At 48.4% G+C, this 27,594-nt stretch overlaps 1 protein-coding gene across 1 annotated transcript in view; it reads right to left on the bottom strand.

Moving 5' to 3' along the window:
* The window catches only part of Disc1 (DISC1 scaffold protein), a 203,678-nt gene that overhangs the window by 175,678 nt on the left and 406 nt on the right, over positions 1-27,594 (bottom strand). The window lies entirely within an intron of this gene.

Here is a 27,594-nt window from a genome sequence, read left to right as displayed (position 1 = left end):
ATTGTAACTCGGGATCCAATGCCCTCTTCTAGACTCTGGGACTCATGTGCACACAACCCCAACACCACACAGGTACGCGTAATTTTGAAAAATGATAGATGTCAATATTTAATAGTACAGCCCAGAAAGACTATAAATAAAATAGCAAACGTCTCTGCTGTTGCCCATGCCTGCAAATCAGTACAAACACACATTGTCCCCAGGGTGGGGGACTGTGCTGGCCGTTCTTAGATGTACCTGGAGTTAACCAAAACCCAAGATCCTGACTACACCTGTGAGGACGGCATTATTCGTTATAGGTGGGAAGATACAGCTTTACTCTGGGCCACACCTTCTGGGGACAGCCTATAGAAAGGACATGGAGGACGGGAGCTTCTGCTCTTGCCTGCTTGCCCTCACCCTCACTGACAACTTCATTCCCTCACTGGCTTCAGGGCCTATTGCTTTGGGATTCCGACGTATACTGACGGCCCCGGAGACACCCAGCCTTGTGGACTGAACAACGACTGAGTCTTAGACTTTCATCAGGAGACAGCCATTGCCGGACTAGTCAGACCACGGCCTGTAAGCCACTCTAATAAATCCATCTTTACAGATTCAATCTATCGGCTCTGTTTCTCCAAAGAACCCTATCACAGGAAGCAAAAGAAGGTTCTAGAACCAAGATGGAGTTACAACACTGTCAAAATGCTTCTCTCTTTTCTCCCAGAAATGGCCACCAGACTGTGTAAGGGTGGCATCTAGCAGGACATTTTGAAAAGCACAAGCTTAGGGCTTTGCCTTCCCTGTCCACTCCAAGGCTTTGGTCCACTCTCTCCAGGATGTTTGCAGCACTTTTTACTAAGCTAACATATACACAATGAAGCTTGCCATTCTTACCATGCGCGAGAGCTGAGTTCAACGGTACATTCACACTGTTGTCCCGCCATTGCTACCATCTGTCCGCAGGAGGACTTTTTAAACATCTTCCCAGACTGAAACATGGCCCCCATTAAAGACTGGCACCCTCCTGCTCCTACCCCGCACCCTGGTGAACACCGATCTACTCTCTGTGTGTACAGATTCATTAAGTCATGAGACAGAGTCCAAGCCTGTTCCTGGGCTGGAAGTCCACCTGTCTTCCTAGCATGAGATTCCTCCCAGTGAGACCATTATACCATTTCTCTGATAGCCAAGGAGAGGGCACAGGTGTCTCTTTAGATTATCCTTATTCCTCCAGGACAGTTACAAGGGTCCCCATGGTGTGATCTCATGATCCCTTGGTCCCTGCCACCCCTGACCTGCTTTCCACTCTGACCCACCTTTCTGGGTCTGACTTCCTCCCCTTTTCAGAGCTGAAGCACTAGTTGAAGCAAGTGGCCATCAAGGACTCTCGAGTATGCTGCAGGTGTCAGATCAAGGTCCCTTGAAAGAGCCACCCCCTTGTTAAAGATTCGGCAAGACCAGCTCACTGATTAGAGCCTCACGGTTCTGAAGAGTTGGAATGTTACAGATCCATAGCCAAAATCATCCTGGGCTACCAGGAATCCCCTTGATAGCATTCACTGCCCACTCTGTGTTTTGTCTAATATCCTTTGTCTTATCAGGTAAAACCTTTTTGAATGCATTAGCTTTGACGTCCCTGCTGTGTTGTAACCGCCCACCTGCAGCCCCGCCCACCGGCAGTCTCCACCCACCGGCAGTCCCCGCCCACCGACAGTCTCCACCCACCAGCAGTCTCCGCCCCTTGCCCCCACAGTATCTGATCAACACTTTTTTTTTTTTTTTTTTGGTTCTTTTTTTTTTGAGCTGGGGATCTCCGGGCCTTTGCCTTCCTAGGCAAGCCCTCTACCACTGAGCTAAATCCCCAGCCCTGATCAACACTTTGATGTACAACTCTTTTGTCTCATAGTCGTACGACTATACACACTCATATAGTCTTGTGTCCCTGTGTCTTCCGCAGCGGGACACGTCCTCCAGGGGAACCCAAATCCATGTTCCCGGGCCATGGCTATGCATACCGAGTTCAGAATAAACTCATGTATTCCTTCTGGAGTTAGGTGCTGCATTTCACATCAGCACAAGTATGCTCTGACGTTTTACCAGGCGGCCTCTGTCTGCCGAGCTATTAATTCTCATAAATGGTTTTGTCTTTTTCTGTGCATGTGGAGTGCTACTTAGAAAATCCAGCCTCCATCTGAGCCCCCTCAAGAATGCTGCTGGCTACAGATGGGTGTCTCTAATGAATCTTTTAACTGCTGCCCTAATGAAATATGGATGAACCAGAAGGAGCCCTCTCTGTTGCTCTTATCTCAAAACGACTCAGCAACTCGGGTTTCTGGCCATATGTTTGCACAGCAAAGAGCAGTTCCCGCACCCGCGCTAACAAAAGAGCCTCAGCTCGAGTCCTCCACAAAGTCCTGGCTTTCCTTTTAATGCCACGTTTTACGCAGGAGTTCATTTCCGGGGCTCTCTAAATGCGCCCCCGCCCCTTGCATGCTGACTTGGAGGTGTGTTTATTAACAAAATGGTTCCAAATTATCAGCGTGGCACATGTAAATTCTTCCCTGGAGACGGGAGCGCCCTTCAAGCAAGCCCCTACATTGAACTTCATTTTCATAATACTCAGAATGTAAGCCCACATCAAAGCCTTGTGCCGGTCCTAATGCCTGACCCAAAAGATGACTTCATAACAGCATCACGTGGTCCTGTCAGGAAAGAATGTGTGCGTGTGCATGTATGTGTATGTGTGTGTGCGTACAATCATGCATGTATGTGTATGTGTGTGCGCGTACAATCATGTATGTGGTGCATTGTCACGTATGTGTGTATGTGCATGCATGTGTATGTGCAAGCATGTGTGGGCATACATGTGTGTGTGTGGTGCATGCATATGTGTGTGTGTATGTGTATGTGTGTGCCTGTGTGCATGTGAGCATGTATGTGGTGCATTGTGCATGTGTGTGCATGCATGTGTATGTGCAAGCATGTGTGTGCATGCATGTGTGTGTGTGGTGCATGTGTGTGTGTGTGCGCACAAATATCTGTCTGTCTGTATATCTGTGTGCCTGTATGTCTGGGGAGTTCAATGCTCTTCCCACATGCCAGCTCTGGACCCTGGCATGTGAGGGCAGTGGAAGGAATCGGGTCTGCGTGGTGCCAGGCTGAAGTGGCATCTGTACAGTCCTGGGTTATAGCAGCTTGCGAAGGGTGGGAGCTGTGACTGATGGGTCTGAGAGGAGATGTAATACAATTAATGTCTTTTACCACTGTTGGAACAAAGTCCAAAAAATGGAGTCGTGTGAGGGGAATTCTGAGTGCTTGTGAGAAAACTCCAAGACAAGAGAGCTTGCGGCCTCAGTTTCTTCACAACAAAATTGCCCTTGGAATGTGTTTTGTGCCCCTTCTAGGTGTAGCAGATGGGAGTGAGTTTACCTCCGCCCTTGCCACTCATATGACCCTACGGAAAACCAAGTTTTGCCACAGCTCGCCCTTGTGATTGTAGACTTTACTCAGGAGACTCTTAACCCTCGGAATATAAATTGCCTGATGCTCTGAATAAAGTTGGCTATTGCATGAGACTTTAATCAGCCTTATTTTTTAGGTCCTGCTCTCCCAGGTTCACAGCCACAACTAGAGCAGTGAACAATCTTTTGACTCTTTTGGAAAACTTCACCAGTGCTGGGCCAGCATGATGGCTCGGTGAGTAAAGGTGCTTGCTGCCAAGTCTGACAACCTGAGTTCGATCCCTGGGACATACATGGTGGAAGGAGAGAACTGGCTCTCATAGGTGCCGTGGCATCTGTGGGCACTCTCACACATGCACACATGCGTGGGCACGTACACACACACACACACACACACACACACACACACAAATAAATAAATGTAACAAAAGAATGTACCACTTCTGGTCTCACTGATATTGAAGCTCCGCATGTGGTTTAATGTCTGCATTTTGCCAGTGTTGTTCTCTGTTGCTGCACTGCTTTTGCTGAGCACAGGACTCAGAGCTTCGTGCGTGCTAGGCAAACACTCCACCACGGACCTATACACATGGACCCTTTCCATCTTTTGTAAACTTTGAGGCAAGCTCTCTCAAGTTGCTTAAGGGGAACCTACTCTGTAGCCCAGACAAGCCTGGGACTTATAATCCTCCTGCCTCAGCCTCCCAAGTAGCTGGAACGACTACCAGTCCATCCTTAACTTCCGTGTTCTTCCACATGTTAAGAGAACGCAACTCGATAGACAGAATGACTCAGTTCTGTCCGATTTGAACACCGTCACCTTTTGAGATGACAGTAGTGAAGCGGTGTTCAGTTAACCTCCCTGCTACTTGCAAACGAAGTGTTCGTTTCCATGGATAAACACCCTAAGGAAAGAGACAGCAAGAGTACTCAAGATGTTTGAGAGTAAACAGACAAAACTCTTCAAGAATTCATTTACATACAAACAAGGCACATTAGTGGCTAAGAATTTGGCTCTCCCTGCCTTTATGGTGCTTCTATACGAGGCAATCTTGGTCTCTACACATCAGAAATGAGCCTCCGATACAACAGTGTGTTTCCACATGGTGGCGAGCACAAAACATCTCCACCCGTCTGGTACCCAAAGCAGCACAGTTTATCATGGCTGGGTTATTTAAATGAGATGCCACTGTCTCTTGCAGTCACTGCCATCAGACAGATATTACATAAACTCTCAGATCAGGGCCATCTGCCAGAGTGGGCCGAGAGACAGAGCTGCTGGCTGCTCCCTGAGGGCTGGCATTCAGAGTGCGTTGGTGGCTTGTGTGCAGACCTGGATGCTGGCAGGTGACCTGGCAGGTTGGAATTGAAAGGACAAGTGCCTGAACCCTTTAAGGCTGCGCTTGCCAGGAAGGGAGTGAGCCTCAGGGTGGGGGTCAGTGGACCCAGAAGAGAAGCAACACCCAATGGGCACCACCTGGCTCTGTGGAATCCGGGTCACTGGTGAGGAACAGTCCCAACGATGGACTCTCCATCAGGACAAAACACTCAGCGTCCTAGACGTTCGGAAGATGGTGTCCAGCCAGCGCTCCGAAGTCAAATCAAGTTTACACCAACGCTCACCCCTTACAAAGTACGTCTTCTGCCAACCCTGATTGGCCCATCTGGGAAAGACTGATTCTGCCGCTAATTCCCCTGGGAGATGATAAGAAAGATGGGGGGCTCACGAGCTTGTCTTCTCTTAGAGATCCGCTTGCCCACGCTAGCTTCCCTCTGTGTAGATGATCTCAGGAAGAAGCAAGCCTCAAATGCAATGGAGTCAACTGTCTCCACAGTGCAGAGAGAGCCCTCTGCGGGTTCCACTGGCTCTCACTGCCTTCCCCTGGTTCCCAAGGCGGGAACCACAAACCCATCCCCTTTGAACCTCCTACATCCAGGTCCCTGCTGGTCAGCATGCTCTGTGGGCCTTGTGCCTTCAGACAATGGTGGCTTTCTTATTTGAAATTCTCCTCTAGTCTGCCTTCCTGAGACCTCTTGATGCACCTCTGATCCCAGCTGGAGCCCCGGTGGGGCAGAGGAGATGGTCTACAGAGAGACATGTGTGTCCTGAGTCCATGATGTGAGGGACAGAAGCAGCTGCTGAGAACGGAGAAAAGGGAGGCCACCTGAGGCCCAGTCGCCTCTACTTCTCTGTGTCAAGGCCATCACGTGTGTTCAGAGTCACATGTGTATATACATATGCATGTTCAAATTCACAGGTATGTACACATGTGTGTTCAGAGTCACATGTGTGTGCATGCATGTTCAGACTCACATGCATATCCGTGTGGTGTACACATATGTGTTCAGATTCATGTGTATGTATACATGCATGTTCAAATTCACATACATATCCATGTATGTGTGTACACATGCATGTGTATATGGAAGTCAGGCAACTTGGCTGTTGTTCCTCTGGTGGTGACCATTCTTTTTTGTTAAACAACATCTGACATTGTCCTGGAACTTGACAAGCAGGACCAGCGAGCCCTAGAGATCTTCCTGTCTCCACCTCTCCAGCACTGGGATGGCAGATGCACACCAGCACGCACACCAGCACTCACACCAGCATGCACACCGGCATTCACACCACCACGCACACCAGCATGCACGCCACCACACACACACCACCACACACACCAGCACTCACACCAGCACACACACCAGCACACACACCAGCACACACACCAGCACACACACCAGCACACACACCAGCACACACACCAGCACACACACCAGCACACACACCAGCACACACACCAGCATTCACACCAGCACGCACACCAGCATGCACACCGGCATTCACACCACCACACACACCAGCATGCACACCACCACACACACCAGCACACACACCAGCACACACACCACCACACACACAGCACGCATACCAGCACACACACCAGCATTCACACCAGCACACACACCAGCACGCACACCAGCATGCACGCCACCACACACACCAGCACGCACACCAGCACACACACCAGAAAACACACCAGCATTCACACCAGCACGCACGCACACCAGCATTCACACCAGCACGCACACCACCACACACACCACCATGCACACCACCACACACACCACCACACACACCAGCACACCCAGCACGCACACCAGCATGCACACCACCACACACACCAGCACGCACACCACCACACACATTCACACCACACACACCAGCATTCACACGAGCACACACACCAGCATGCACACCAACACACACACCAGCATGCACACCAGCATGCACACCGGTATTCACACCACCACACACACCAGCACGCACACCAATACACACACCAGCATGCACACCAGCACGCACTCCAGCATGCATGGCTTTTTAACTCGTGGGTTCTAGAAAAATAACTCAAGTCCCCGCACTTGCACTCCACTCTATCCAGCCCCCTGCACTCCCTGCACAGAGTACCACACCAGCCGTGCAGCCCACCGAGGTTCTCGGCCTCGGCATCGATGGCGTCCTTTAAAGAAAGATTTTTTCTGTCCCAGCTTACAGTTGGAAGCCTCTAATCGGCTTTGTTTTAAATCCTCCAATTTGAAGATTATACTCGTGGGCACTTTTTCAATTACCCAGCTCATCCTGGGGGAGAACCGGAAAGGATTAAACCTGTCCAGCCACCAAGAAAGCCCTGAGGACAGTGCAGGGGATGTGGATGGGAACAGGACCTGGGAGGAAGCAGGACTCAGGATGCCACGCCTTCCTAGACCCACGAGATGGAAGACTTGTCTTAGGGCTGGCTCCAGCCAGTTTGTCCTCTCAGGCTCTGCCAGTGTCCACACGGCTCTGCTAAACTGTGCTCTTCGTCAGAAGTGTGTTCACTGCCTGCCTCCCTCACGGGGCTCAGCACAGCCCAGGGATACAACCTCTGTAGAGATCTATGTCTAAATCACTCACCCATTAAGCACCAAACAAGGTCTATGTTCTTTTTTTATTTTAATTATTTATTATATATAAGTACACTGTCACTGTCTTCACACACACCAGAAGAGGGCATCGGATCTCATTACAGATGGTTGTGAGCCACCATGTGGTTGCTGGGAATTGAACTCAGGACCTCTGGAAGAGCAGTATCTCCAGCCCAAGGTCTACTTTCCTAACACACGTCGCTTGACCCTCCAAACCTAATGCAGTGAGTGCCATACCTGCCCTGGCTTTAAATAAAGATGGCAGCAGCCTGCCGGGGCTCAGACACTGTCCCAGAGTCACGGCTGGCTGGACGCTGGAAGGGAAGTCACCTAATCAACTCTGTCCCCCGTGGGACAGTCCATGTTCTGGGATAGAAGGAGCCTGGAGTCGTCACTGTCTCCCGTAGCTGACACTGGACAGCTGGGGAGTCTGCGTGGCCTAGTCTAATATCTGCAGGTTCTCAGATGGTCCTCAAGAGCTGGGTTGCCAACTGAAACTGTGGCTGAGTGCACAGACTGTTCCAGACTCTCCGAGTAAGCAGACTGCCAGGAACTAGAAACCCCTGACGCCAGCTGTAGCCCACATCTGTAATCGCAGCTGTGCCACGGGCTGAGGAGGAGGGAAGAGAAGGAGGAGGGGGAACGGGGTAGAAAGGAGAGAGAGAAAGAGAAATAGCTGTCCATCTTAGGCAAGAACGCCAGTCAAACCTTTTGTTTCCAGAGTACCCGAGAGTCCACAGTGCGTTGCTTCTTGTCCTGTCTCATTTAAGGATGAGGGAAGGCTGAGGTGCAGTGGCAAAAACAGAGAGGAAGAGAAGGCCAGCAGTGGAGTAGGAATGCACAGAATCCTCTGTGAGGGATTTGAAAGCTTGCTCAAGCCCATTCAGTCCCATCCTAATGGACTGCCTGCCCACTCCATGGCAAACTGTCCTCCTAGGACGAGGGCGTCAGATGTGATCTGACAGCCAGTGTGCTTCTCGCCTGCTAGGATAACACGGCCAACATGGCTGGAGGCTGAAATGGCAGGTTATGACACGTGTCCTGACTGGAACAGACTCAGGTTCACGTGTGTGGGCACAGGACCCTCACTCGGGGTGACAGCTAATCCTCACATCAACTGGACTAAGAAATACCTACGGTGCTCGTGAAGCACGCCTTGGATGTCCGTGAGCGTGTTTCCTGGGAGGATTGACTGAGGGAAGACGGCTCAGTCTGAATGGGTGCAGCAGCCACGGGCCGGGGGCCTGCGCTGAATAAAAGGGCTAAGAAGCTCAATTGAGCTGAGCAGAGCGGGCATCCCCCTCTCTTCTGATCTGCTTAGATGTGAGCATATGGCTTTCCACTCCTGCAGCCACAGCAAAGAGCTGCTCCACTGCCTGGCCTCCCCTTCCTGACAGATTAGATTGTGCTCTATGACCATGGGCCAAAATAGAGCCTCCTTCCCTTAAGATGCCTCTTGGGAACTGGCCATGGTGACGAGAAAGTGGCAGCCACCACGGAGATCACGGAGTGAGAGAAACATCGAGACAGTGAAGGGCCAGAATGAGATGATCCTCCCCAGTAAATGTCTTAGGCCAACAAAAGCTGTGCTTGAAACACAGGGCAGAGGACAGACCAGGGCAAACAAAGACAGACAGACAGAGAGCCCTTTATCTAGGGCAATGAGATTAGGCCATAGAGAAGGCAGGGCAGAATCAGGCAGCTTGAATTCTCAGCCTGCATCTCTGTTAAAGAAAGTGATCCTCGGGTTGAAAGGGAGCATGGGGGCTCAGTTGAGGAGACACCGAAGCCTAAGAAGTAAAAAGATAGGGAGGAAAACCATCACTTCAAATGAGTCCATGGCCCCGAACGAGGTCGTGGGTGGGTAGACACTGAGCTGGGAACTGGGACAGGAGGTGACGTGAGTTCTCACAGAGGGAGCTTAGAGCCATCAACACCAGCCTTTCCACAAACTAAGCTTCAAACTGCTCGGCTAAAACAAACCAGCGGCCAGCCAGGCTAAGCCTGTGAGCCTAGCAAAAGCTTGAATGGCCAGTGAATTGTAGTAAATGAAGCTGGCCGTCTCCCACCTCAACCTCCTGGGTTCCCGGCCAAACAGAGCAGCCTCTGACTGAAGGCAGAGTTGAAACCAGGCATAAGGAAATGTAACTTACTCTTCCGTGGTCCGCTCTCTACCCAAACTCTTATGCCAGTTGACCTGGGACCAGAGTGACTCTCCAGCTCTCTGGGAACAAACAAATCACGATCCACCATGAGCAGAACTGTCACAGCCACAGCCATGGCACACACTTGGCAGGCGCTGAGAAAATGAGACCGAGATGGAGAACTGGCAGGTATGCTCATTTCAACAAAAGAAATAACTGCAATCTGCGGCACGGGGGAAACTGAGGCAGGAGGTTTTCAATGAGTCTAAGGACAGCCTGGGCTACAGAATAAAGCCCTGTCTCAAAAGAAACAAACAGAAACTGGGAGATGGCTAGGCCAATAAATAAACTGTGTGCAGTGCAAGTTCAGCTCCACAACAGACAGACACACAGACATACATATGTACACAGAGACACACCCAGAAATACACAAAGACACACACATACACGTACACACACACAAACACATACACGTACATACACACAGACACACACAGACACACATATACATACACACACAGACACACACACATACACACACAGACACACACAGACACACACAGACACACACACAGAGAGACACATAAATGCAGACATATGCAAAAACACAGACACAATCACACACAGACACACAGACACAACACACACAGACACAATACACAAAGACACATGCACAGACACACAGACACAATCTCAGAAACACACAGACACACAGACACAATCTCAGAGACACACAGACACACACAGACACATAGACATGCAGACACAATCTCAGAGACACACACACACACACACACACATACACACACAAACACACACACAGACATGCAGACACAATCTCAGAGACACACAGACACACAGACATGCAGACACAATCTCAGAGATATACAGACACACACACACACACACACACACACACACGGTGGAGGGGGGGTGCTGAGCACAGTGACTGTGTCTTCCTTCCTTAAATTGCTGTTGTTGGATACTTGGGCACAACAAAGAAAACTAAGTAACCCAAATGCCACCCCCAGGTGCCCGGGTGAAAGCTGATTCCAGCAGGAACCAATGAAGACTCCAGAAAGTTCCAGGTCCACAGTGCAAAATTCAAAACAGTTTCCAACACAGACATCTTGACACACATGGCTTTGGCTCACATTCCTGGCTCCCAACTCCTGTAGCCCTCGCCATTTCGTAAGTGACTTTAACAAAAAGAGAAGAAGAAAGTCAGAAACTCTTCCTCTCATCCTGCCCTCCTGACGAGGGCTGGCAAAAGCTTCAGAGTGAAAGGGTAAAGGGCGCTCTCCCTCTTATCCCACGTGGGGCTTCCGTGGCCTCAGAAAGCAGACTCTAGCCAACACCTCTCTCCCCTACCTCACCTGCCCCTTCATCTCTCTAAGGCAAGTCATCAAAGCTGGAAGTTCTCCTCAAGGTGAGGCATGTGAACTAAAAATACACTATAACCTTCCCCTGCCTGTGTCACAGAGTCGGCCATAAAGAAATTCTCTGACCTCTCCTGCCTGGTTGTAGATCACAAGGCCCTCATTTCAGAAAGGTCCTGCCCCAACCTGGGGGTGGGGGGGACTAAAAAAAAAGCAAGAAAGGAATAAAAGAAAACCGCACAGAGAAGCCAGGAAGAGCCTGGTGCATATCCTCGCTCAGTGTCCTAGCCAGTCTGTGAGCACTGGTCTGACTCGTTGCACATGATAACACGTATGTGTGCATACACATGTGTGGTGTGTGTGAATCTGTGTGTGAGCACGTGTGTGTGTGTGATGTGTTTGAATGTGTATGTGTGATGTGGGTGTGCATGTGAGTGTGGGTATGTTTGAGTTTGTATGAGTCTGTGTGTGTGACATGTATGTGACATGTATGAACACATGTTTGGTCACATGTGTGGGATATGTGAGCACATATGAGTCTATGTGTGAGTCTGTGTGTGAGAGACCTGTGTGAGCATGTGTGTGTGATGTCTGTGAACACACGTGTAATGTATGTGAGCACATGTGTGTGCACATGTGTGTGGTGTTTATGAGTCTGTGTGTGACGTATGTAAGCACGTGTGTGAGTGCACATGCATGTATAGTGTGTGTGTGATATCTATGAGCACATGTGTGTGATGTGTGTATGCAAATGTATGCAGTGTTTATGAGTCTGTGTGTCACAAATGTAAGCACATGTGTGCATATGTGCATATATGTGTGTCATGTGTGTGTGATGTCTGTGAGCACATTGTGTGATGTGTGTGAGCATGTGTGTATGCACATGAGGCTGAAGACGAGTGCTCTCCATGGCTTGCCACCTTAGATATCAGGGCAGAATCTCTCGCTGAAGCCTGCCAGTTCAGCTAGTGTAGGCAGCCAGCTTGCCCTGGACTTCCCATCTCTGCCTCACTAATGCAGAGTTTACAGGATTACACCACACACCCCAGAATCGCGGTGGATTCTGGGGAACTGAACTATGGTTCACACATTAACACAGCAAATGTTTTACCCAGTGAGCTGCCCCCCAGCCCCCACTCCATCACTTCTATACACAGTGCATGCTTCAGCCATTTTGTGAAGTCTCTGTAAAGGCCCTAAAGGAAAACTGGACACTGAGGTGTCTAGAGGGTGGCCCTCGGAGAGAGCAAGAAAGGTCCACACTCCTCACACCTCTCACCCTGTCTGTCCCTTTCTCTGTCCTTTCAAGGAGTGATGTCTCCCAGAATTCTGTGAGCCACTGATGCAGATGAGTTCGCCCCAGTGAGAGGGTTGAGTAGTCCCGACAGATGTTTAATCAACACAGAGATACAGTAGTTAAGGCAGCAGCTGGCATCAGAGGACGCAGGGCTGGGGACAGAACCCTCGGCCTGTGGATCTGACGCCATGTCCAGGTAGGCAGGGTCAAAGATAAATTTGAAGCTGAATGTCTTGTGCTTATAATCTCAGCACTTGGGAGGCTGAGGCAGGAGGATCACCACAAGCTTGAGGCCAGCCTGGGCTACATCATAAGAAGTTCCAAGTCTCCTGGGCTGCAGACTGAAAATCTGTTTCAAGAAATAAAACTACCTTGGTTCAGAGCCCTCAAGTTGATATTTGCCACAAAAGTGGTCGTTTGCTTGCTGATGAGGTGGGATACTCCACACCTTTCGGGCTCCGAGGGGATCTTTATTATGAAGATATCGTGGGAAGAACCAAGTTTGGCCCTTAGTTGTGTGTGCTGGTTGACAGTGTCCGTGTGGCCACTAAGCTTTCTTTACCTTTGGATAATACAACCACGGGCTCTCTTCATGGCTCTTGGGGTGTCTGAAGATCCTAACACAAGACAGGGACCCAAGGTCATGGTCAAAGACGGGGCAGGACAGGCGTCTACTGTGAAGGGCACATGTGGAGCAGATAACAGTCTTCTAAATCAGCGAGAGCGTGGGAGGCCTAAGGAAAGACACGGAACATTTTCCTTTGTGTAGCTTGCTTTCCTGGAGGACCACAGCCTTTCACAACCTTTTCTTTAGACCATGGGACTATTTCAGTCATGAGCAGGTGCCTGGTGCACAGGCAAAACCCAATGACATGCGGTGGACATTCCAACCTGAGCCTCCTCCATCACCCCCGACGAGGAAGGACATCTTCCCAGCCACATACAGTGCTGTATACCAATCCACCTCGAGGAAGTGGTGAAAAGAGAAATTTAGGGTGAAAGAGAAATGTCTTCCTGAGACTTCTCTGTGGCCACGGCCTCCAGTCCTGGACTTCCCATCACGGAACTAAGACAGCGGAGCGAGGGCAGCCCTCTCCCTTCTACTTGAGCGAGACGTCTGCCTCAGCCTCTGATGCCTTAACTGTCAGAGGATGGGCACCCCCTTCCTGGCTCTCTCTGCTTCTCTTGGTTTCCTCTGCAGCATGCTGGGAGTTGCTAAAAACATGCAAAAACCAAGTAACAAGCCTAAAAGCCAGCTGAAGGCCTCTCGGCTGACACTGACTGTCACGTTTTATTTATGTTCTAGGGGAAAGATTCCATAGCCTTTAATCAGATTAGCTCTAGAATTTGCCTGCGTTCTCTGAGCATTCCACCCGTCTCTCCTTATTAGCCCCGGCCTTAAACATTCCCCTGGAGAGATTAATGGAGCACAGGTTTTTGTTTCCTTCCTCCCAGCAGAAGCCACGTGACACAAATGGCAGATACTCTATGAGACCCGAGAGGGGCTCATTGTCCTGGGCCTTGAGAGAGATATAAAAAGCTCAGGGGTTTGGGGCAGTGATGACCCAGGACTGAGCCAAGTACCAAAACATAAGGCCTATCTTGCTTTGCTCCAAAGAGACCCAATACTCAGACAAGGGAGGTGGGGTCTGCAGCTACTCACCTGTACAGACTCGTCTCCTCTCTAGAAACTGAAGGTCTCATGCTTGGAGCTTAAGGGGGATATGCCACTAGCAGAAGCCGCCTGATGTCCCCGGGGGGCTGTCAATCTGAAGTCTGTAAACTTCCCCAGAGGAATGAGAATGATATTCTTCTGCCACCCAGGCACCTGGGGAACCTACTGGAGCTACAGCTTCCCCAGAGACTCTCACAGGGGCCTGGCCATTTCCCTCACAGAGGAAAGGGCTTCTGCAGGAGGGCTTGGCTTGATTAGCCTGCAGCTGACAGAGAAGAAAGCCTAGAGGGGGTTCTGTGTGACCTGAGGTGAAGTTATTAAAGCAGCTTTTCCCAGTGCTGTGACCAAAAACCTGACGAGACACAACCTAGGAGAAGGCAAGTGCATTCTGGTCCAGGGCCTGAGGGAGCAAGTCTCCTCCTGGAAGACTTCGGAGATCTCTACTCACCTCTGGAATCTCTTTGGTGAGCTCCCTTCATCCCCAAACCCAGCTCAGCATCTTCAAAGCCCTGACCTTTACTCTCGCTTTCTTTTTTCCACTAGAAACACCCACAATTACTTCAGTAAACCCAGGTGACCCGAGACACTTCCAAAAATTGATAGTTTTAGACTTAGCATCTACCCCTTACTCATCTCCAAGACATGCAGAGGGAGCCTATGCACAGCCGCCAGGGCTTTGAACATAAGCATCTATGGGGAACCATTGTTCTGACTCCTGAAACTATCTTTAGGAGATGGGAGGGGGAGGGGTAAGGCTAGAGGTTGAGAGCATTGGCTGCTCTTCCAGAGGTCCTGAGTTCAATTTCCAGTAGCCACACATGGTGGCTCACAACCATGTGTAATAAGATCTAGTGCCCTATTCTGGCCTGCTGGTGTACATGCAGGCAGAATGTTGAATGCATAATAAATAAATCTAAAAAAAAAAAAGAGAGAGAGAGAGGGTTTATTTTTCAGATTATCACTGAGGGGAAGTCAGGGCAGACATTCAGACAGAAACTTGATGCAGAAATCATGGCAGAAGGTGACTGCTTGCTGGCTGGCTCATAGGCTCATGCTTAACTAACTTACACAATCCAGACCATCTGCCTAGGGAATGGTGCCACCCGCAGTAGGCCGGGACCGCCTACATCAATTACCGATCTCGTCAATCCTTCACAGGCACACCACGGGCCAATCCGAGGTTAGGCAATCCCTCTGTCAAGACTCCCATCTCAGGTGACAGATAAGTCGACCAGGACAGACACAGCACATCAAAACAGGAAAGGAGCAGTGACAAGAGCTTGGGCAGCTAGTCACATGGCATCCACAGTCAAGAAGCTGAGAGAGGTGAACTCTGGCACTCAGCACTCTTCCTTCTACCTGTACAGCCTGCAGCCCCAGCCCATGGAATGGCACAGTTCACAGGTTAAGGCTATTCCACAACTTCCAAACCTAAAAGATGTCTATAGGCTTGACTCTTCTCTTCAGTGATTCCAGATACCACCAAGTTGACCATCGATATTAATTAACCATCACAGATATTTTTTTTCTGTTTGGCTCCTGTAGCATCACTCCAGGCATGCCAACCCAGGTCAGCCATCAGATGGCAGAGGTGTGAATGCAATGACCCACCCTGGAGCACGGTGAGCTCACCGGACACGCCCTCCAGGAGGCTACGCCAGTTGAGCTAACAATGGTACCTTCCCACATTATTACATCCCTGCTGCCACATAGGTGGCAAACCCCAAAAGCTACCCCTCAGAAGAGGGCGTCGTCTCTGGGGCTGAGAAATTATAATATCAGTTGCTGGGACCACTTGCCCCATCACGTGGGACTTCACTGGCCTAGTCCCAGATTGCGGTCCACCTTTACTGTAGGACGCTATCTGATATTGTCTACTGTCATCCGCATGACAGTTTCAGGACAAGCATGCCCTGCTCAGTGCACAGACAGAGATTAGAATCAAATGGCTCATCCCCGCCCACACAACTACTGAGTGACAGGGACTGGTGGAGACTTGGAATCTAGCCATCTCCCCAGAATAGTCTTGGTAAAGTGCCTACTATGAGGCCAGCTTTGTATAAATGGTAAGGTCATCCCCGGAAGCACAAGAAAGCCAGCTGGGGCTCTTCCCATTCGTTGCTGGGAAAACTTGGGCAGAAAGTCCCTCCCCTTCCCGCCTGAACCGCTACTGTTCAGTTTGTTTGTATGCTAGTCGCTGCCGCATTCAAAGGGGGGTCGCGGGGCAGAACGCAGCTAGGTCTGAAGAGGCAGTGAAAACGGGTAGCTGCTCGGAAGCCAGCATTTCCTGTGGGTTTTCTACGTCTGAAACAAGAAGCCCTTTGACTATGGCTCCTGTGGGGTTCCAGGAAGCAAGCTGGCCTTTTCTGCACTGAGAGGCCTTTGACAATGCGGAAGGAACACCCTGGCGGAAGGAACACCCTGAGCGTGGGCCAAGTAGGCTGTCCTGTGGCCCGTGTCACAGAAGTGGTAACAGTTCACGAGCAACCGCTCCAGAGATTTACCCAGAGCCTGTGGAGGGCGAAGGCGGTGTGCCTCAACGGTTTTATTAAGTACCTTCAAAATGCACTCACTTCCATCCTGAAGCTTAAAGGCCCAAAAAAGTCTTCTTTAGAGTCAGGGCGCCCTCTGTAGGTATGATGTTGTACCTGCAAGAATGTTCTGCCAGGAGAAGCCGGCTTGTCAGTCACATGGAGAAACCAAACACAGTATCCTAGTAGAGGGCCTCATACAGATGCCGCTGCACAGAGACGAAAGCTACACAAAGTCCAAACCAAAATTAAACAAGGAGAAGCCCAAAGCACTGCGGGTTCTGGGATCTCCACAAGGCCAATGGAGGCTGTACTCGAAGCCCTTGGTTTGTGTGACCCCCATCACCAACCCGTACCAGTGACTTGCAACGCTGAGCTAATACCACTAGTCAAAGATTTCTTCACAGAACTTGCTGCTGGCCGCTCTGTCACGTCCAAAGGAAACACTATTTCCCCTACGTTCTGGTGGTCAAAACAAAAGCCAGCATTCTCCAGTAGCTCCTGCGGCCCCTCTACCAAAGAGGTCATTTCCCTGTTCACTGGCAGAGGGAACAAGGGGCTATCTGTGGTGGCTATTAGCATGCCAAAGCCCATGCTGACCCCAGGCTCTCTCAGGATCGCAAATTCCCATCTCTCCTTAGCCCCTCCCCCACCCCACCCCGCTCCCCCACACACACACACCCTCAACTTCTCTATCTCACTTTCCCTTCTCTCAGCTGCTCACTCTTCTCATAACCCTGCTAGTAGGGCTATGCTCTCTCTCTCTTTTGCCCATGATCTCTTTGTCTTTATATATCTATATCTGTGTGTGTATCTGTGTATGTGTGGTGTGTGTATATGTGTGTGGTGTGTTATGTGTGTGTACGCATATGTGTATGTGTATGGTGCGTGTGCACATGTGCACGTGTGTGCCCTTCTTCCCCATCTCTCTGCTGGCCACGTTCAATCTATTTCTTTCACTCTGTGCTCTGGACTTTTTCAGATGCCTCTCGCTGTTCTCTCTCATATCTATAATAAAAACCTTCTTGAGAACTTAACCATACTGTGGATCCATATAATATATATGAACAAGCATATACATCCAAATATACATGTGCATCCTGTCCTCAGTTTATATACTTTCCGAGGCTCAGTGCGAGGCATGGTGCCAGCTTACCCTCCAGCCCAGCAGGGCCTTGGGCTGCAAAACTAGCCACCCGAGGGCTTGGATGATGGTTGAGGAACATTTGTTCCCAGCATGCCCTCTGTGCTCTCTGATAAGAAAGACTTGCCCTGTGATCCAGGAACTTTGATGCTTCCTGGTAGATAATCACTCTGGTGGGAGATGGGACAAGGGTGCTGGAGAGGGTGCTCTGCTCCCCGCACTGTGCTCCAGGGTCCAGGTGCTCCACCACAGAAATCATGGCCATGTGTTTTTTCTCTTCTGAAACACTCACACAGCTCCTTATGAAACTGTTGCCACTTTGATTGACTTTAAACATACAATGTACATAAAAAGTATGCCATGAACTGAAGGACTGTCAGAGGAAAGACCCTTTCTTTGCTCATTAAGAAAGGAAACAAAGTCTGTAAGTTCGAAATATCAACACCAACCCACAGCAAGGCGAGCCAGAGGAGAGCTAACACCATTGTGTTTCTCAGATCCTTTGTTATCCGTGATCTTAGCAGTCTTAAGCATTCACATGCAATACATACATGAAATAATATACTCAAGTTATCCCAAATCATAGCACCCAGAAAATACAAATATTAGCTTAAAAGTGCAGAACTCATCCATTTCCCATTGAAATGAGTGTTCAAATCAAGTGCGCACCTGGCATGGCTATGAATGCAGGCCAACCTAAGAGATTCTGAGTTCAAAAAAAAAACAAAAAACAAAAAACAAAACACAGTTGTGTGGCTCTCTAGCCTTTGTAGATGACAACATCTTGTCACAATGTCAAAAAAAAAAAAAAGTGACACAATGGGAGTGGGGGAGGGTGAAATGGTTCGGCAGTTAAAAGTGCTTGCCATATACAAAATAGAACTGAATTCAAATCCCCAGAATGCATGCAACAGCAGCATGGTCCCACACACTTCTAAAACCCCAGCACAGAGGGGCACAGAGGCAGGGGGATAACTGGGGCTTGATGGCTGCCCATCTAGAAACAACCAAACAAACAAACAAACAAACATACCACAGTGTCCAAAAGAACAAGCAGAAGAGGATCATAGGAATAAATTGTCCTCAGCCTACTTAAATAAGGGCTCAACCTCCCCTCTAGCCCACCACCCACCAGAGGGAGTGGGAAAGAGGGGTTATTAGGATATGGGGAAGTGGACCCACTTAACAATAGTTCTTTAGGGCGATTCCAATCTTTATTTTCTCAGTCCAGTCCATTAGCAAACACCAAACACGAACCAGCAGCTTCAGCCCCGTCCACTTGGCAGACACACAAATCAGCAAGAACGGTTTAATCAGAAGACACAGGCCAACCTACCTGGGTCTGAGGGAGTGGCAAGAGGCCACAGAAACCTCGAGAGAAGGTCTTTGGCTAGTTTCTCTCTGTGAAGTCACCACAAGGGAAGCTAAGCAGCACAGTGTAAGTCAAGTCAGTGCATTCATGTCGTCAGTGAAGATGAGGAAGACGAAGCAAAGCAAACCAGCGCTCAAGCTCCCCTGTGTGCGGGGTCATATTCATAGTATTTCTAAACATCACGTGTCCTTTTATGTGTCTGCTTCAGCAAAACAGCCTTTCACCTGTGTGCCCCAGCAAAACATTATTTGGCACAACTGACTTTCCAAAGACACCAGAAGTCTTCACTTCAGAGGATAGAGGGAATTCAACACCCTTCTTTAGGCTCCACACACATGCATGTATATACATCTGAATATACATGTGCATATACACATATATACATAAATATATGTATAATATATATGAACAAGCATATACATCCAAATATACATGTGCATATATACATATATACATACATACATACACATATAATACACATGCACAAGCATATACATCCAAATGTACATGTACACACAAAACACACACACATACACACACACACACACACACACACGTATCTTCTCTCCTTCCAAGATGGTCCCAAGGGAAAAGCCCGTGACAATCTCCCACCCACTTGCCACAGTAAACCATACAATAGGAGGTCAGAGGGCAGCTTCCAGTGTTTGGGGGCCAGCTTGTATAGGCTTACCTAAGACTCTTACGAAGAACACCAGTCTTGCTTAAATCTCTCCCTAGGACAGTCTTCAGGGAGGGTGTGCTCCATGTTTAAATATGCTATCATCTACAATACAGAAAGTACCAGGCACCTCCAAACTTTGACCTTGCAACATAATCTTGTCATCTACGATGCTCGCTTCTGAGAAACACGGGACTGAAATTCTCCTCCCGCCAAAAACAATCCTTACAATGTTTTAAATATGTTTAACAGTTTTTATTGGGGTATATTCATGGCTGTCCTTGGCTGCATGCAGCCCAAGAGCCACAGATTAGACACATGTGCATGACAACAGGAACCAAGTGTGTATCCTTGAATACAGAAATGAATACATGGGAGCCATGGGTACAGTATTGTCTTTAGGAGGGGACATGATAAAACCAAGGAGTTAATAGGTTTGAGGTCACTTAAAACGCTCACATTCTGTTTAAACTGAACATGCACTGTCCATCCTAAGCACAACAGCAGATACTTCTGTCTTTGCACCCCATCTGGCTGTGATACCAAGAACTAGAGAAATATTAACAACAGCCAAGTGTGCAAGATTATTCTTCAGAAGTCTAATGCCCACAAAGCAGCTTTCATGGTCCTAAGTTTCCAGGGAACCAGAGACAAGAGAAGCCAAATTTATATCTTACTTTTCCTTAGCTGATCACTGGAAGGTCTTCCTCCCAATTGCTACATAAGTGAGGTGCTTTAATTACAAAGGCAATGTATGTGCATGCACACATGCATGCACATGCTTGCACACTCAGGCACACACATACATGCACAGACTTGCAGACATGCACATACATACACATGCACACATGCAAGCATATGCTCACACACATGCACACATACACACATGCACACAAATGCACATGCAAGCACATGCTCACATACACATGCACACATACATGCACGCACGCACACAAGTCCCTGGGTTGACTCTGCCCATTGTCCTATCCATCCATTTACAAGTCAGGAGGGTAATAAGTATGAAAGGGAACAGTTAGGTCCGAGTGCCACAGAATAAAATTTCAACTCCAGTTCCACTCCGGTTTGCTCATTGCACTGTGGAAATATCACCCTCTGGTCTCCGAAAACAGTCACACTCTCCACAAAGCCACCCATCCACAAGCCTGCACTCTGACGCTCACACATTTGTCTACCTGGGTAAGCATGATCACGCTCACAATTAAAACCAGTCCCAGATGCTGTGATCCCAGAGCTGAAGTGGGTGGAACCCACTTCCAGAGTGGAACCACCAGGCCAGCAAAAAGAAGCATTAATGTGAGCAAGGAGACAGCAAATCTCACAGCAGCTCAAACCCCGCTCCTCCAGGACATCAACCACAGGGGGCCAGGGAAGGTCCCATGAATCCTCTCACACAGCCTTCCTCCCCAGGCTAGACCTTCCATCACCCCCACCCAAGGCAGCTAACACGCTCACAGCCTTTCAAGCCAGCCCATTGCACGAGAAAACAACCACTAGCACGTTTTCCTCTAGCACAGCGGTTCTCACCGTCCTAATGCTGGGGTCCTTTAACACAGTTCCTCCGGTTGTGGTGACCCCCAACCATAAAGTTAATTTTGCTACATGTGATGAATCACAATAGGAGCATCTGTGTTCTCTGATGGTCTTAGGCGACCCCTGTGAAAGGGTCATTCAGCCCCCAAAGGGGTCACAACCCACAGGTTGAGAACTACTGCTCTAAATGAAGCTGCAAAACAAGTTGATGACCTCCGACTGTGAGTCTAAATCTATTGAGATTGGAAATCAAGTAGATACTCAGTGAACATTACGTCGATGGATGAACAATGAACAGAGGCATCCTTTTTGGCCATGCTTTGATTTCTGAGACAAGGTCCACTCTATAGTCACAATCCTCCTGCCTCAGCCTTCCAAGTGCTGGGACGACTGACATGAGCAACCAACCACACCCAGCTTACAAACGTAGGAATTAAGAACCTACGTCTTGCCAAACGGTGGCGGTGCGTGCCTTCAATCCCAGCACCCGGGAGGCAGAGGCAGGCAAATCTTTGATGGACCCAGAGCTGAAGTTAGTTAGACACCTTGAGGTCACTGAAAATGTAAGACTGCTCCCTACTGTGTGCTCGGCCTGATTGTTTAATCTGCTTTTAGGAACAATTTAACAATCAGCCTTCCTTGCCTGGGGTTTCCCGTGTAATCAACTTTTACAACCTAAGCTAATGTATAGCTATAATCTTAAGTCCTGTGCTCCTCCGCGCCCGTGACCCAAATAACGCCTGAGCATCGTCTGCTGAAAGCAGCAAATACAGAAGTGGATGCCGTCTTCTAAAATGAACGTCCATTTATGGATATTGATTGACAAACAGAGATGCTCGAGCTGTTGTGTGAGACGGTTGGGATCAGGTGGAGCCAAGGACTTAATCCTTGGAAAACAAAGATTTCTGTAAAGTATGGCATTCCGTCCTCGTGTGATGCTTCCTGTGCTGTTCAATGTAGACACAACAAAGTCCTCTGTTAGGAACAGACACACACACAGGGACAGACACACGGGAGAGAGGTGGGAAGGAGGGAGGAAGAGAGGGAGAGAGGGAGGGAAAGAGATAGAGACAGACAGACAGAGACAGAAAGTGACAGAGGAGGGAAAGAGAGACAGAGAGAGACAGAGATAGAAACAGAGAGAGACAGAGACAAGCGACAGAGACAGAGAGACAGAGATAGAAACAGAGAGAGACAGAGATAGAAACAGAGAGAGACAGAGACAAGTGACAAAGACAGAGAGACAGACAGACAGGCAGAGACAGAGAGAGACAGACAAAGATAGGCAGACAGAGACAGAGAGACAGACATAGATGGACAGAGAAGACAGATTCCCAAGACAGCCTCCAGACAGGCACAGATTCAGACAAATAGGCAGAGGGCAAAGCTACTAGGAACATGCGGATGAGAATTTGAATCTGGACTCCTCTTGGCTAAATGACTCCCAAGGGTGAGTGTTTCCATTTCTTTCCTTGACGCGATATTGACACTTTACCGATGACTCAGAGTTCATCACTAATGCATTTAATATACCCAGCATGGCTGCTGCTTCTCGCCCTAATCAAACATCTAGATACATAGTTCATAAGTGGGGTACAGTGGGGTACACCTGCACTCACTCAGTACTGTGACACCCAGGAGACCGAGTCGGGAAGATCGTGAGTTCAAGAGCAGGTTCGCTTACATAAAAATATGGTCACACTCATTCAGTTTCTCTACACACACACACACACACACACACACACACACACACACTTTTATCTGTAGCTGTACTAGTTAAATAAGGACATCAGAGATATATGAATGTGTGTGTGTGTGTATATATGTATGTGTGTATGTATGTATGGGGGGTGCACAAATGTTCATGCATGTATGTGCAGGGCAAGGAGTTGACACCAGGTGACAGTTATGCTGCACCTTGTTTCCTGAGTCAGGGACTCACGGAACAGAGAGCTCAATGGTTCAACTAGGAGGCCTGGCCAGTGAGCACCAGGGACCCTCACGTCGCTGCCACACCAGTGCTGGAGTTACAAAGACATGCTGCCATGCCTGGCTTTTTCCTTTTAACGTACCTCAAACGAAGGGCTTTGAGCTAATACAGTAAGCGCTTTACCAAGTGAGCTATATCTCAGCTCCACAGTTGAAAACTCCGTTCAGCAGTGAGCTGGAGATTTCTGGTTATTACCATCAAGGAACAGGGAACCCAAAGCCTGGAGGAAGAAACCACATCCATTCCCTGAGTTACGACAAAAGGCAAGTCGCCAAAGGAGACGGCAGCAAGGGGAAGAGAGACTCTAGTGAGCCCCTCACCACCTCCCAAAGCCAAATACTAATACCTCATCCCTAGGTGACCCGGCTTCCCTGCCCTGCCCTCCTCCACTCCACTGAGAAAGCTGAGCGCTGGCTGCAGATCTGCCTCGACAGCAGCTGTGGGCGCTGACTCTGAAAGTGGATGTGCATTCTGAATGGCTAGAGCATCAGGTTTAGAAAGGATGGATAGAGGCTGTCCCCACAGTGCCACTAGAGTCAAGCCCAAGCAGCAGAGGACTCCCCAGAGCTGAAAGCCATCCTTACTAAAGGATGCTAAGGGACAAGTGATCTCCACAGGTGGTCCAGCCATGCCAGGAGAGGACCCTTCCCTCCCAGGGTGGTCGTTCAAGGCATGTAGGTGGCATGGACTCAGGCAAGGAGGCACAGGAACAGAACATATAATATCTATTATCATCATTATTAGAAAAGAGAGAATATAACTCTCATCAAGTGGCCCTAACCTAAAATGTCACCCAGTCTCACTCTCTACACTAACATGGCTACTCCTAAGACCTCTTTTTTTTCTTAAGATTTATTTTATTTTATGTATGTGAGTATACTGCGGCTGTCTTCAGACACACCCGAAGAGGGCACCAGATCTCCTTACTGATGGTTGTGAGCCACCATGTGGTTGCTGGGAATTGAACTCAGGACCTCAGGAAGAGCAGTCAGTGCTCTTAACCACTGAGCCATCTCTCCAGCCCTACCCAGACCCTCTAATACCAATATTACCATTAGCTCTTTGTTCTAAAGGTCTAATGTCAAGTTGAAACCACAAATCCTGACACCTCCAACTGAATCCCTGTTCTGAATAGAATGTTAAGGTTGATTTTAGGGGCTGCAAAGGTGCCTCGGCAGTTAAGAAACTGTGCTGATCTTTCAGGGGGCCTGAATTCAGTTCCTAGCACCCATACTAGGTGACTTTCAACACCCTACAACTCCAGCCCCTTGGGTCTGGCGCCTTCTCCTACTCCTTGAACATGTGCACACACACATGCATATACATGCATCAACAATTATTTTTAATTAACAACAATTATTTTTAATGAAGATGTTCTAATGAGCACAGGAAGTTGGCTTTTTCCTATAGAAATATCTTCGTGTTTGAGCAAGCAAGTATCACTTTCATCATTTAACAAAAGTAGTAACAACAGTGTGCCTCCCATCTTTGAAACACACGTGAATTATGGACACAACACAGGAGCACACTCCAGGGATAGAGGCCTCAGCCTGTCTGCTCTGGTGAGCCCATGGTTTTGATGTCCTCTTGGTGAACTATATCTAGTTCAGAGGAACTGGGAATTCCTTTTGTAACAGAGCCCCAGCCTGGGTTCTCCAATCTGAAACGCCTCCTTTCATCTTGGGTAGCACTGAGGTCCCTTCAGCCTGTCCTAGGGCTCTCAGTGAAGTGACCGTCTGACAAAAAAATCTCCTCCTTACAGGCTACCGCCCCGCCCCGCCTGCCTCTGGCAAGTTGTTAAAATCGAGCATCCACTAGACCGAACTTTGAGATTCAGACGAAGATCTCATAACGCATTCTTTCAAAGTTTAAGACCATTTGACTTGGTTAAGTTTTTATAGTTCATTCTTCTTCTGCAAGAAGATATCACAAAATAGAGACCTTATAAAATAAAAGATGAAATTAAAGTGTTTGCAAAGTTCTTTCTGCAGGAGGCAGAGGGAGTAGGGGGCTCAGGTCTCTCTAAGGGACTGGCCACTGGGAGCAACACAAATTGAATTTGGTGATGTTTGTTTGTTGAGGGCAGGAGAGACACAAAGGTGGGAGGGTGGGAGGAATAGGAAGTGAGTGGGGTGGATTGCATTGCACTTGTATAAAATTCCCAAATAATCAATAAAAATATTACATTAGGGGGAAAGTGAAGTTCTTCCTGTGATTTACTCTCATTTTGTTAGGGTCTGCAATTATGAAAAATGCCAGCTAGAGGTAGGATGGTGTGCTGAAGTACTCACCTGCTTGTCTAGCATTGCACAAAGCCCTAGGTGTGGTCCCTAGTACTGTATGTAGGTAGGTAAGCAGACGGCTGGAGATAGGTAGATAGGTAGATAGAGGTAGATAGATGATAGATAGATGATAGATAGATAGATAGATAGATAGATAGATAGATAGATAGAGTAGATGATAGATAGATAGATAGATAGATGATAGACATATAGATAATAGATAGGTAGAGAGATAGATGATAGATAGATAGATAGATAATAGATAGATAGATAGATGATAGACATATAGATAATAGATAGGTAGAGAGATAGATGATAGATGATAGACATATAGATAATAGATAGGTAGAGAGATAGATGATAGATAGATAGATAGATAGATAGATAGATAGATAGATAGATGACATAGATAATAGATAGATAGATAGGTAGGTAAGTAGGTAGATAGAGGTAGATAGATGTTAGATAGATAGATTGATAGATAGATGATAGATAAATGATAGACATATAGATAATAGGTAGATAGTAGAGGTAGATAGATGATAGATAAATAGATGATAGATAGATGATAGATAGATAGAGAGATAGATAGATAGATAGATAGATAGATAGATAGATAGATAGATAGATAGATGATAGATAGAGGTAGATAGATGACAGATAGATAGATAGATGACAAAATAGGTATAAAAGGCAGAAACAGACCAAGCATTGCCTTTGACCAGAAAAGGTCTACTCTCAACCTGGGCTGTACCTCATGGCTTCCCTTCAGCCAGTGATTGGAGACACCAGCACCTGGTTTCTGAGCCTCAGTCCTTGTTTAAAACCATAGCCATAGAGGCAGGTGACTCTAGCCCTTGCCTCATGGAAGGAAAGATGAGATGGTAGCACCAGCCCTCACAGGTATGAGGAGGACCTCATCCTAGGGCAGGAGCAGGTGCCTGGCCCATGCACTCTCTGCAAAGGTGGCACCAGCCCCAGTTCCAGAAGTTCTGCTTCTCCTGGTCCTAGGGCAACTCTCTCAGTGTGAACGGTGCTTTCTCTTTCTGTCAACAGAAGAGAGAACCGAGGCTCGGAGAGGCAGCTCAGAATGCAGGCTTCTCATCCAGGGCTCTTTTTGCCGTGAGCAGAGTCCTGGCTAAACCTTGACAGTCTCCACGTCAGATGCCAAATGTCTTTTAAAATATCCTGTAATTCAGACGCTAACTAACTCACACTGGCATTCCTGTATTACCCGTAATTATTAGGTCTTGTACGGTCAAAAAAATAAATAAATACTTAGGGACCCATGCGTAGTGGAGCACACCTGTAATCCCAGCGCTTGGGAGGTCAAGGTTAGTGAATTGGAGGCCAGCCTAGGGTATGCAGGGGATTTAAGGCTAACCTGGGCAACTAAAAGATTTTTGAGAGCTTGCTGTGTATCTCAGATACATTAAACCAGGGGTTTAATGCCCTCCTACCACATTAAACCCTTTAAAAACCCGACCAAGTCGGGAGGAAAATCAGCTCCATTTTGCAAATTGAAAAACTGAGGCACGCCCGAGTCTAGGACGCATGTGCAGGAGACTCTCACCCTATACTCACCCATCAACCCTGTGTTTTCTAACTCCCATTTGCAAAAAAATTCTTCATAGAACCTAGTTAAGGAGACAGGCAAGCGGGTGGCGAGTGCCCCTTTCACAAATGGGCAAACGGAGGCTCCAAGAGCTAAAATAAGAGCCTAAGTCCCTTGCCCTCTCTCCTTCAGCGCGGCACGCCCAAACTGCAAAGCCCAGTCTGGAGCTGGGCTCCCTGCTTGGTATTTGTTTTTTTCTTGTTTTTGTTTTGTTTTGCTTTGTTTTTCCGTTATTCTGGTTTGATTTGGGTTTTTGAGATAAAGTCTCATCATTGTAGCCCAGGCTGTATTAGAAAGTGTCCGCAATCCTCCTGGCTCAGTCTCTTGCGTACTAGCAACAGAGGCGTGCGCCATCACATTCATTTCCTTGGTTTTCTGACAGTGAGTTGCGGAGGTCATTGTTGAAAAGCGGCCGCCCACTTAACTCGATGTCATCACTAGGGTTGGTAGGTGGCCCATGCTGACGGGGGAAAATGGAGTGGGTCCCCTCAGCCTGCGCTGCCCTGCGCGTCACAGTCCACAC

This window comes from Rattus rattus, chromosome 17 (assembly GCF_011064425.1).
Source record: "Rattus rattus isolate New Zealand chromosome 17, Rrattus_CSIRO_v1, whole genome shotgun sequence".
Lineage (NCBI taxonomy): Eukaryota > Metazoa > Chordata > Mammalia > Rodentia > Muridae > Rattus > Rattus rattus.
Note: the sequence above shows the minus strand (reverse complement) of the source record. Positions and strands in the feature narration are given on the sequence as shown.